Source organism: Musca domestica, unplaced genomic scaffold (genome assembly GCF_030504385.1).
Source record: "Musca domestica strain aabys unplaced genomic scaffold, Musca_domestica.polishedcontigs.V.1.1 1, whole genome shotgun sequence".
Taxonomy (NCBI): Eukaryota; Metazoa; Arthropoda; class Insecta; order Diptera; family Muscidae; genus Musca; species Musca domestica.
Window position 1 is genome coordinate 47,649,591 of NW_026712114.1, and position 14,052 is coordinate 47,663,642.

At 33.8% G+C, this 14,052-nt stretch overlaps 1 long non-coding RNA gene across 1 annotated transcript; it reads right to left on the reverse strand.

The window, feature by feature from the left end:
- Window positions 1-6,084: 6,084 nt before the first annotated feature.
- Window positions 6,085-6,888, reverse strand: LOC131802875 (uncharacterized). Its single transcript, XR_009342407.1, has 3 exons — window positions 6,794-6,888; window positions 6,505-6,732; window positions 6,085-6,384 (listed from the first exon to the last, which is right to left on the reverse strand). It is a non-coding gene; the product is annotated as an uncharacterized LOC131802875 (long non-coding RNA).
- Window positions 6,889-14,052: the final 7,164 nt, after the last annotated feature.

Genomic DNA, 14,052 nt, shown 5'->3' on the forward strand with positions numbered 1-14,052 from the left:
TAACCCCACCTTCGTGCAAAATTTCGTAAGGATCTGGCCATAATTACGACCTGTAGCGTGATTACAAATTAACATGGACAGACGGACAGACGGACGGACGGACATACATATCTAGATCGACTCAGCTCGGCGAGCTAGGAAGATCCATATATACTTTCCTATATGGGAAACCAATATTTCGAGGTGTTACATAAATTCTGGCCCAATCAAACTTATAATACACCCAACACATAGTGTTGTAGGGTATAACTAATAAATATTAAGATTGTACTCTGTTTGTTAAGAGATACATAATGGAATTTTAGAATATTCCTTCCTTCAAAACTTTCCTCAAAAAATAAGAGTTTGTTTAAAATATGTAAGTCGACATCACAGGCTTATTGCGTTTACCACGTTTATATGCAACTGAAAAAACTTTCTTTAATTTAATGTATGAAACAAACACTGAAATATTAATGTCATGGCCAAACACTGTATACTCTGAAAAATACCTCCTTGACGGTGTCAAGGTTTAAGTACTGGCAGAAAGAAGACAGACATGTTCTCTCTTACTTTGACGAAAATCTGAAAATATCGAAACATTGGCTTTAAAGAACTGTCAATTGGTGTCTTCATGATGTATGAGTGTCAACGGCAAGGACACACCAGCAGTGCTCAGTTCTTTTGGTTCAATGGCTGACATGTGCATACAACGGACAATGAATATGTGCTCCTTTCATAAACTGTTCTGTGGACAGACAACAATTATGCAAATTTCTTAATGTTTTCGAAACAAAACAATGGCAAAAAACTCAAGTTCTTCTGCTGTTGCAGAAATTGCTGTTGCATAGAAAACTGTTCTTGTATACTAAGTACAGATGAATAAAATTCCTATAGTATTAATTCTACATCATAGTTCGGTCGGAGGTGAAAAAATATTACTTCATCATCTAGTTCATCACTTTGGAGTGAACAATAATAACATTTCAATTCAGCTGCGAATATTTTAATGCTGAAACTAACTACAGGGCAATCTAATAGTAACATGAAACGGACATTCCTGGCCTTTACATTGGTGCCGATTTTGTAACATATATAGTCAGATATTGGAGATATTGCGAAATATAAATATAATCTGAGTTCTTATATATTTTTTTTAATTGCCACGAAATTGTTAAAATTTAAAGACTTTAAAAGGAAAATACCTTTAAATAAATAAACTTACCAAATCTTTCTATCCACCATAAATAAATATCAGCCGCATTTTAACTACAATAATTGTCATTACTCTAAATATTTGCACCTGTATTACCATCAAAACCATACAAAAATGTAATCAAAACACATATCAAACGGTTACCTATCAAAATACTGATGTCTACAATTGCTTTGATCCTAATGCTGTCAAATGTCAATCTTAATGCAGTCCATTTGCAGTTATGTCCAATTATATTACCTGCAGCTGACAGATGTAAATGCACATACTCAAGCACACATATTTTGAAATACACTCTGCAATCACTTAAATCGAAGGAGATCGTGTGTTATAATTCGTGTACATGCAAAGGGAAACGGTGATTGGGATTATAACGTTCAAAAGAATAATGTAGATTCGGATAAGTGCTAAGACCAATCTAAGGAAATATACCTGAAATCTGCCACCATTCCACGAAAACTCGTTACATCCTGGATTACTGCGACCTAAGTTGATTGCCACAAAATACATATCACTAATTTGCTAAAGACTTGTTTGTGTGCGTATGAGAAATAAGTAAATAAAGCATTCGCCCACCCAATCTTAATGGTATATAATAAGGCATACGGTTATAAAAACTATACCATCTTGCAGTGTTTCAGCAAGATTTTGTTTAGCACCTCCTGCGTGAATAATGGGTGATTCCAGTAATAAATAATTTCTGTCCTAATATGTAATGAGTAGTCTTAAAAAAGCATATATTCTTGATAAACACAAAATTCTACATTGATTTTGCTTCATTTATACGGCAATGTGTCTGTCTCCCCCGTCTTGCTTCCGATCTTTATACCCTACACCACAAGGTGGTCAGGGTATTATGTCTTTGTGCATTTGCTTGTAACAGGCAAAAGGAAACGAGATAGATCTATAGTTTCTTTTGATGATCTGCATAGAATCACATTCTGAGTCGTCCGTCCGTCCGTCCATCTGTCCATGTATTTTTGTAAACAAAGTACAGTTCGCATTTATTGTCCTATCCAGATGAAATTTTGCACAAATCATTTGTTTGGTCCAAGGACGAACCCTATTGAAATTGGAGATAATCGGTCAAAATTTAGATATAGCTCCCATATATATCTTCGTCCGATTTGCTTTTTATTGTGCACCAAACGTTTAATATTTGTCCAAATGGGATGACACTTTGCACTTACGACCGAATTGAGTTTAGAAGCTAGTATGTCAAATTTGGTGAAGATCGGTTCAGTTATAGCTATAGCTCCCATATATATACTGTTCATCCGATTTGTCATTTGTTATTACCCACAGCCGTAATATGCACTCCGTAACAACGATATTCAGGGAAATATATCAAATACAGCTCAGAAATATCTTTGCCAAATTTTATCAAGATCGGTTCCAATTTGGATATAGCTCCCATATATATTTTTATCCGATTTCAAATTAATTTAGTTCTTTGAACTTCAAATTATAATTATAATCATATCGTGTATGATTGAATTTTCCCATAAAAACTTTTAATTGTTATGCGCAGCTTTACTAAATTAGCAAAGTGGTGTAGGGTATCAGAAAGTCGACCCCGCCGACTTTACTGTTTTCTTTACTGGTTTACTTAATTCATTAATTTTCTCAATTAATTTATTTCAATTTTGTACCCTCCACCAAACATAGTATGGAGGGTATATTAAGTTCGTCATTCCGTTTGTAACTCATCAAAATAATAATTTTATATAATATGTATATATATTCTTGATCAGCGTAAAATTCTAAGACGATTTAGCCCTGTCCGCCTGGTGTAATCATGCTAGAGTCAAAACGAATTAGGATTGGAAGCTAAAATTTTGCAGAGAACAACCTTTTGTCTGCAATCAGGTCAAGTTCGAAGATGGTCCACGATATCATATAGCCCCCATATAACGGTAACCCCCGATAGTCGGTATTTTGATGATTTTATATATAGGTCACGATTACAGCACATTTTAGACACATTTTCCAATGGAATTGCCAGAAAATCTACACAAGGAGTTCCTTGTGAGTAGTTTATCCCGTGGGAGAGAATTATCTATATAGGTCCACGATATCGTATAACCTTCACATAACGGTATCCCGCGATATTCGGTATTTTAACGATTTTACCAACATTTTTCAATGGAATTGTCTTCGAAAAGTCTTCGAAATCGTTTATTTTGAAGTTAACCGAGGAGGATGTTAGTAAAAATATTCATTGCACAATGGACTCACATCCGATTTTTTCCTCCAAAACTATTTAAACGCCTCTATATGTAAGTCCTAGAAGCCAACAGTGACCTCATCTTTTTAAATTTATCCCTACACCAAATAACACATTTAGTAATATCTTGACTTCTTCCTCCAAGCACCAACAGTGTTCCAAAACTAGTATCATTTAATGCTTTTCGAACAATTATAGTAAACATTTGCAAAACCACCACCACCACCCTATACCAGATACTAAGAGAGAACTCAATATCAAATGTCGAAATTCCAGCTCTATACATTCGCTTAATAAGCAATATTTTGTACTTTTCGTATAAATTTAGTACTGATTTGCAAAACCGTTCCTTATCTCAATCCTAGACACCAACAGCTGTTGCAATATAAAATATCACGGTTTCAACTCTATCGCTTCACCCCATACAAAATTAAGTTGTATTTAGTAATTTTCGAAAAATTCTAGCACACATTTACAAAACCACCTTCATATCTCCAACTATGATACCAAGAGTGACCTTTTTATCAAATTTCAGGATTTTAGCTCTTCAATTTTCCTAATTGTCAAATTTAGTACAATTATAGTACGCATTTGCAAAGCCAGCTCCAAACCAATAGTGACATCTATGTCAAATTACAGGATTTCAGCTCCTTCACCCAGTAGCAAATTGAGTACTTTTCGTACAATTATGGTACATATTTCCAAAACCACCACAATATATCAATAAAAAGATACCAACAGAGACCTCAATATCAAAATTGGGGATTCCAGTCCTATCCCCTCAGCATATACCCAAATTAGATTCATTTAGTACTTTTTCGTACAAATATAGGACACATTTCCAAACCACCGCAAAGTCTCAAACACAGATTCAAATTTCAGATTTTTTTCCCCTTCATCCAATACCCACATGCACAGTGACCCAAATACAAAATTTCAGATTTCAAATACTATCGGTTCACAAAATGCAAAATTATGCCAAATATAGTACCACTTAACATTTTTGTGCAATTGTAGTACACATTACCAAGACCACCACTTTATCACAAACCTATACAAAATTTCAAAATTCCAACTTCATCCGTTCCAACCAAAGTGTTTCAAATCATTTAGTAGAGTTCGCACACTTAGTACACATTTCCAAAACCACCTGCGTATATTAAACTTATTTTCCAACTTTGATTCTTACCCCAAATTTAATGTTTTCATACCCTCCACCATACTATGGAGGGTATATTAATTTTGTCATTCCGTTTGTAACTCCTCGAAATACTCATGTCAGACTCAACAAAGTATATATATTCTTGATCAGCGTAAAATTCTAAGACGATTTAGCCATGTTCGTCTGTCTTTCTGTCTGTCCGTCTGTCCATCTCTTTGTTGTAATCATCTTTTGAACAAATTGAGACAGAAGGCTAAAATTTTGCACACATGTATATTTTGCCAGTAGGCAGATTAAGTTCGTAATTGGGCCATGTAGGTCCAAGTTATCATATAGCCCCCATATAACGGTACCTCCCGATATTCGGTATTTTGATGATTTTACCGACATTATTCACCGGAATTGTTTCAAATTTGGCATTTGAAGTTCATACTGAATACTACAGCCTAAGACAGAAAATTATCTGTGCAGGTCCACGTCTTCGTGTAGCCCCCATATAACGATACCACCCGGATATTCGGTATTTTGATGATTTTAGCGACTTTATTTAACGGAATCGATCCAAATTTGGTATTTGAAGTTCGTAATAAATACTGCAGCATAAAACAGAAAATGGGCCATGTAGGTCCACGTCTTCATATAGCCCCCATATACCGTACCCCCCGATATTCGGTATTTTGATGATTATAGCGACATTATTTACCGGGATTGTTTCAAATTTCGCATGTGAAGTTCGTAATGGATACTTCAGCCCATTCCAGAAAATTTTCTGTGCAGGTCCACGTCTTCGTATAGCCCCCCGGTACCCCCCATATTCGGTATTTTGATGATTTTAGCTACATTATAAACAGATTTTTTTTTTCAAGTTTCGCATTTAAATATTGTAATAACTTATGACAAAAGTTGCCTATGCAGGTCCACGTCGTCGTATAAGCATTCTTTTTTTTTTTAAGATTTTAACAGAATTTTTAACGGATTTTATTTTTTTATTTATTTATTTTTTTTTTTTTTAAATTGCCAAATTTGTACTAAATGGTGGAGGGTATTAAAAGTCCGTCCCGGCCGAACTTACAGCTTTTTTACTTGTTAGCTCTATCGATTCACATAATACCAAATGGTACAATTTTAGAAGTTAAGTACCTTTTTAGTCTTTAAAAACCCTTTGATACATCTAACCTGCACTCTCATTCCAAGTTTCAGAATTCTAGCTCATTTCGTTTGTCCAATACAAAGTATTAATTTTTTTTACATTGTAGTAATGTTCGTAATCTTTTCTTCATAAATCCAGTCTTACTAACTACCAAAACTGGCCCTCGTGCAAAATTTCCAGATTCTAGCTTCAGCCGATGCGTCTGGTTTCAGCCGATTACATAGGTCAGATATTCGTTATATATAGGTTCGTTATAGATTTAAAAAGTAAAAAAGCAGTTCATTTCGGCCGGGCCGAACTTTTAATACCCTCCACCATTTGGAAGGAACTTGAAAAATTTCAAAAAAAAAAAGTTCCGAGAACTATCACTTAAATGAAAACCGTTATATGGGGGATATACGAAGACGTGGATCTGATAGTACCCATTACGAACTCCAAATACGAAATTTGAAATAATTCCGGTAAATAATGTCCTAAAATCATGAAAATACAGAACATGGGGAGGTAACGTCCGCGTGATTACAACAGGAAGATGGACACCGCTAGATCGTCTTAGAATTCTACGTCTTAGAATTTTTTTACAATGGTGGAGGGTATAAAATCTACAGTATGCGCTTTTCCAAAATTACGACTTGTACCTCAAAATTGACCTAGAAAATGATCAATGTATCAAGTTGTGTTTATTCAATTTCAAAGACGAATACGTAGTTTAAAAGTCAACTATTCTATATCCTTTCAAATTTGCATTTTCAAATCGGACACTGACTTACTTGATTAGCGTAGTAGTATTCATTCACTTTACAAATGGCCTCTTTAATATTCTTCTTAAATTCTCCCATGCTTGTGTTCTTAATAATATTCATTCTTAATCTTGCTTAATGTAACATTTTGCCCAGATTAGTTACTTGCTCTGACACGACAATCCCCAATGTAAACTGCTATTCTGATAAATCGATTCACGGAAGTATGATGTCTCGATGGTTGGAGGGTGAAAGTTGCTATGATATGAGGATACGATATTGAACATATTAACTTATAAGTACACACACAGACACATACACCTATGTGGTGGATGTAGTATTCCATTGAGACATCATATGAAACTACTTAAAGTCAGAACAATTATTGTTGTATCGCTTTCCACTCAAACTATTGACACACAACTACAATTCAAATAATGAAATTGTTCTTGTGCAAGTAATGTCAATATGTTTGCAGGTACACATTGACAGTTTAGTAAACTGAGACACTTTTAATAATACATTTATTTGTGGACGTTAAGATGGGTAGTTTAATCACAAAACTTCATGAATGATGATAGGTCCATAAATCCAACCTTTAGTTTGTTTATAAATTAATAATGTCGCGAAAATCATAATATTCGGTATATGATATTCGGTATATCTGCGGGTTCCGTTATATGGGCTCTATAAGGGCATAATGTACTCCGAAGGAACCCCTTGTGTGGATTTTAAGGCAGGGGGTAAAGTACTCACGAAGAACTTACCTTATATGGGGGCCTATACGATATCGTGTACTTATATAGACAATTCTTTTTCAGGAGTAAAGTACTCACGAAGATCTCTTTGTGTGAAATTTCAGACAATTCCATTAAAAATGTGCATAAAATCAGCAAAATACCGAATATCGGGGGGGGGGGGTGCTTATATGGGGGCTATACGATATCGTGGACTTATATGTACAATTTTTTTCAGGGGTAAAAGTATTCACGAAGAACTCCTTGTGTAGAATTTCAGACAATTCCATTGAAAAATGTGGCTAAAATCATCAAAATACCGAATATCGGGGGGATATTCGGTATTTTGACGATTTTCTCCACATTTTTCAATGACCCGATTCGTGGACCAATATAGCCCGGTGCAAAATTTCAACTTCCTATCTTGTGTCGTTTTGACTCTAGCGGGATTACAACAGACGGACAGATGGGTCTAATGGGTTGTTGGGTCTAAAATTATTGTTTCGATGAATTACAAACGGAATGACGAACCTAATATACCCTCTATAATATGTATGGTGGAGGGTATAACAATATGTTTTAACGAACCACCTCAATATACACCCATTTATCTGAGTATCTTTCGTTTGAACACAAGTCCCTTAGCATGTTCCCATACACAATAGGCATACGCATCGGTATGTAACATATTTTTACTCTGAATAGTAACTAGGAAACGGTCACCCACCAACATACATACATACATACGTACATGCAATGCCATGGCAAATGTTGAATATTGTTCAGCGGTGGCATAGGTGTTTTCTGTTCACAGTAAATGGCACACACGCACTACACGTCACTTTACTTCCCTCCACTTCACATATACCCACACCTTCATCTGCACAATTTAACAAGCGAGTATTATGAACACTTATTTAATTATAGATTCTATATGCCCTAAAGGCAGTCATTTAATTCTATTATTTAGCAACATTAACCTTGTTGTCACAAATGTCAATGTGGCGGTAGAACCGCCTCAATGATTAAAATTTAATAAGGCACACTTGTCCATAACCTTTAATTAAATAGACGGCAATAGTGTTTATTACTAATAATAAAACATGTAAAATATTGTAACCATAAATAGCAGGGTTTATTAAAAAAAAAACGCTTAATACGCCAAATATTAGGGGTGGATGTAATTTTGTTACGAGACGCTGCCTTGGGCTGGTGACTGACTGTATGTGCATTTTGTTAATACTTACAAATTACAGGTAGTTATTCAAATTAATTAATTTATGCTTAAAAGAGATTTAATTAAACCCACCAATTAGAAAATAGCTAATTAATATTAACGACATGAAATTGGTTATACCTTTTTAAGAAAACGTGGCTGAAGACTACTGTAATTAAATATTCTATGTTACCATTATTACATGCAGAAATCATTTCAACGGATTTGAAACCAGCAAGAAAAATTTTAAAGGTTAACACAAGTAAACGGTAAATTAACATTTGTAACTATGAATTATATATAAAACTTTTGAGATTTTTAATTCACTCGGTATTAGATAAAATATTCGTCCTTCCAAACCATAGCAAAATGTTTTAAAATCAATCCAATCCAACACGTCACCTTCATTGAGCATATAAGAGTCTCTTTGAATGAAAATTGTGACAGGGATTAAAATACGTTAAATTTTCCGGGCCAATATACAAAACTTTTACAGGCAATTTCGATTGGAAACTTAAACTTTCAAAACAATGGACAAATATTATAAAAATTATTATGGCTTGTATTCCCTGGGAACCTGAAATGGTTTGTATCCCCTGGGAACCTAATGAAATGAAAATAATCAAATTCTCCTTGGCGTTAAAGTGCGGTGTTTTATGGTTTTAATACTAAACTACAATCTTCTTCTGTTCAAATGCGATAATTTCGATAAATTGGAGAATTGACTTTAGATATAGTCGGGAACTCAATAGCTTTCCAGGCGCACTCGATAATCGGGAATTTAATGTTTATGGTGATCGGGAATACTAGTGTTGAGATTAAGTTTCTTGAAGACTTATAGACAATCGTGAACTTTGATGTAGAAATATCGGGTTGTTGACGATTGGAGGATAACCAGATATTACTATGGTAATTTCCGGGTTGTCGACGAAGTATCTATACAAAAGAAAGTTTTGTTAGTTACTATGCTTATAACTCAAGAACCGCTGATCTGATTTTAAAGATTCAGATAAATTCGGTATTGTTTCTTGGCAGAAAAGGATGAAATCCAAAAAAAATCGCACAAAAGAAAGTTGTGTTAGTTACTACGCTTATAACTCAAGAACAGCTGATCTGATCTTAACTAAAAAAAATCGTAAAAATAAAAGATTTAAAATTTTTCATTTTGACTTTTGAAATGTACAATAGTAATGTTTTATTTTTCACGATTTTTTTCAATTTTGACTTACTATTTTCAAACGTACATTTGCAGTGTTTTTTTTTTTTTTTTTCTTTTTGAATTCTAATATGATGTATTATGTTTTTGGGGAGTATAAAGCGACTACAATTATGGGATGTCGAACCTAAACCAAAATAATTGAACTCAGTCTAAACAAAGTTAAAGGATAATTACTTTTTCAAAATCGCTAAAAAATCAAAAAAGAGCCTCTCATCCATCTCATGGCAAAAATTCCAAAAACGGGAAAAAAATAGTGAAAAAAAATTTTCAATGGAATCGAATTTCTAAATAATAGTAAGGACCGAAATTCGTAAGGACCATTAAACATTTGCTGTAAAAAAAACAGCGAACAGGTGAAGATTTTTTCTTTTCAATTGGTTTTTCTTTTCTGTCAATTTTATATAATGTACGATTTTCTTTTTCAATTGGGCTTGTCATATTAAATTCAACCGTTTTTTTGTGAACAAAATGAAGAACTATTTTTACCATATAAAAGAAAGTTATATTAGTTACTATGCTTATAACTCAAGAACAGCTTAACGGATTTTAACAATTCATACAATTTAGGAATCCGCCCAATGAGAACTCAAAAAGCAAAATTCATTGGGACTGCAATCAGTGAAATACTGACTATAAAGGGCGCAAAAAAGAAGTAAGAAAAGGATTTCTATCCTTTCAGAAATTCTTCCTAAATATTCAAAATACCATAAATCATAATACCCGATATTGGGGAACTCAGGTCATGTACGAGGAGTAGATAGTCAGGAACTCAGCGTTTCTGGGTTGATTAGTCGGCTTATGTTACGGTCTACGTTTACCTGTACATGACAACTCCACATTTTGGTTGGAACAACGCACTATGGGTTTTTTTACGTTTATTTTGGCATAAACTCTAATTTCAAAGCTATTGAATTAAAATTTGGTTTGTATGCATTTTTTATGCTTCCAAGATGACCTACCAATTTTCATATGATTTGGGGCACTATTTCATATAGCTGCTATATAGCCGATCTGGCCGATTTGACCCAACTTTTTTGTTTATGAAGCTATTGAAGTGAAATTTGGTTTGTATTAATTTTTTATACCCCAAAGATGACTTACAAATTTTCATATGATTTGGGGCATTATTTCATATAGCTGCTATATAGCCGATTTGGCCGATTTGACCCAACTTTTTTGTTTATGAAGCTATTGAAGTGAAATTTGGTTTGTATTAATTTTTATGCCCCCAAGATGACCTACGAATTTTCATATGATTTGGGGAACTATTTCATATAGCTGCTATATAGCCGATTTGACCCAACTTTTTTGTTTATGAAGCTATTGAAGTGAAATTTGGTTTGTATTAATTTTTTAAGCCCCCCCCCCCCCAAGATGACTTACGAATTTTCATATGATTTGGGGCACTATTTCTTATGTAGCTGCTATATAGCCGGTCTGGCCTATTTGACCCAACTTTTTTATTTATGAAGCTGTTGAAGTGATATTTGATTTGTATTCATTTTTATGCCCCCAAGATGACCTACGAATTTTCATATGATTTGGGGCACTATTTCATGTAGCTGCTATATAGCCGATCTGGCCGATCGGCTATGATGATTTGGAGAAACATACTGCTCATTCATTACAATAATTATACTTTTGCTAAGCCATTTTGAATGTTTAGTTTTAAATCGCTCTAGTTTACGGATGCACTTTGGCAAATGCTTTTTTATATAATTAACAAAATCTTTCACTTGTTTTGATATCAAACGCAGTTGGTCTTCATTTAAACTGATATTATTGATATTCTGTAACACATATTTCACAAGTGCATCTTCTGAGCGATTGTTGATTCTCCAAATTTCAATAAGCGCTGCATGGACAAACACATGTTTATCTGCAAAACACGTGTTGGCACAAAATAGAACAAAAAAGGCTAGTTACTCATTAATTAACACACTTTTGTTAATAACTTGGCATTTATACCTTTTTGCAATGCTTTGCCATTCACAAGTTACACTCCACGGAACACAACTACAATTTATAGTTTTTATATAAAGCTATACATAAACGAAACAATTCACAGTATTACAACAACAGACAATTATGACAAAAAGGGCACCCCGTCTTAATTTTACATACCTGCACTAACGTTTTCCATAATTACACATTTTATTTTTTTCAATTTTGTCAAATCAGAAGCACTTGAACTTAGCTGATTTTTACCGCCAGTTGTACCAAAACAAAGTGACTTTCAAACAGCTGACTTTAAAAGCTCGCCAGCAGAAAAGGGTTGCCACCCGTATTGATATTAAACTTTTTTTTTCTAATATGGGTATCTACATTTAGGAAATCAGTTAAATTTCAAAATATGAAACCAAAAAAAATGACTTTATGCCAAAAAATCATGTTTTTTACCCATAGTGCAACGAGGCGAAACTCATGTGACAATGTCACTCAAGTTAACGAATGCCAGCTCAGAACAAAACCAGTAAAGGAAGTTTTTAAGACGGGCGGGGACTTTTTGATACCCTACACCTCATTACACATTAAAAGTAGCTTCAAATAAAAAATAAAGCTTTTATGGGGAATTTGTGAGAATTAAATCATACCAACTATGATTATCTTTATGATTTAAAGTTCGAAGGAAATAATATATGAGAGGAATATCCTCCTCTAAATCGATATCTTCTAAATATCCCCTCGGCAAATTTGTGCCTTTTCAATTCGGGCTGGTATTACCTATTTGGTGCACAATTAATTTGAAATCGGATAAAGATATATATGGGAGCTATATCCAAATCTGAACCGTTCTCGATAAAATTTAACAAAAGTAGTTTTATTTGATATATTTCCCCAAGTATAGTTGTTGCAGAGTGCATATTACGGCTGCGGTGGACAAAATTATTAAATGGGATGAACCGTATATATGGGAGCTATAGCTAAATCTGATCCGATTTCTATACAATTTGGCATACTTAATTTCATTTTTGGTCGTATGTGCAAAATTCCATACTATTTGGGCTGATATTACACGTTTGGTGCACAATAAAAGGCAAATCGGACGAAGATATATATGGGAGATGTATCTAAATTTTGACAGATTATCTCTAATTTCAATAGGGGTCGTCCTTGGGTCAAAAAAAAATTATTTGCGCAAAATTGCATCTGGATCGGGCAATAAATGCGACTTGTACTATGTTTACAAAAATATACGGACAAACGGACGGACGGGGGAACGGACGGATGGACATGCATAAACCGACTCAGAATGTTATTCTATGCAGATCAACAAAAGGAACTATTGGTCTATCTAGTTTCCTTTTGTCTGTTAAAATTCACAAAGACATAATACCCTGAACACCTTGTAGTGTAGAGTATAAAGATTCTCAACTAAAAATTCTGTTAGATGCTTCAAAGACAGCAAAAACAAAAACTCTAAATATTAGTAACATAGCCACGGCAATGAGTGGCCAAAGCTACGATCAATAATTATATCATTGATTCGCAGTTGGATTGTTTGTCAGCGAATTGAAATTATGCGGTCTCCAACGAATATTTCAAGGCGTTGCAAATGGATTAGCATTGTTAATATGCCCTCATTTTATGGCAGAGGGTATAAAATGCAGCTTGTATGGCAAAATTTTTGCAGAGGGGGGTTTGTTTCAAAAGGTGCTTTTGGTTGATATATTCGAAATATTTGAAACCAGAGATGCATGGAGATTCCACTAAATGTGAACCCAGTGTGTGGTCTTAGATTTTTCAATAAAATAATTTATTTTAATTTTTGAGGAATCATTGAATTTATTTAATGCCAACGAATCATTGAATAATCCTACCTGAAGTTTATAATTTTAGCAATCGCTTGATCGAATGAAAAATTACCCTCTCTCCTCAAATCAAATACTTACTCTCCCTTTTAAATTCATAATGTATTTTGAAGTCAATGCAACTTTCATAAATGTGCACATTTACACATTCAAAATACCCCTTAAGGGCATACACAATTTTGTATATATTAATTTTCAATAAATCCAAATAATTAACGATTGATATTTTCGATTTGATACAATATTTTTATTACACACATTACAACACTTTGTAAAACAAATGGCTCAGGGTTACATTGATTAGTTTCTTTGATTGACAAAACAAACATGGCCGACTTGGTGTTAATGACAGAGATTATTTGTCATTGATTTTGACACTTGGACAAATAACACTTAAAGTTAATTAGGCAGAATTGTATTTTTAATTTTGTAATTGGCTTTGTAATCGATGTTGTTTTTGTTCATTTCATGTATGCCAACAGGAATTTCGAAAATACTCATTGAAACTGTCAGTCAAATAAAATGTTACCGTGCCCTATGCAATTAAGCGCTTTTAATTAGTAGTAGTTGCAAATGAATTAGACATAATTTTTT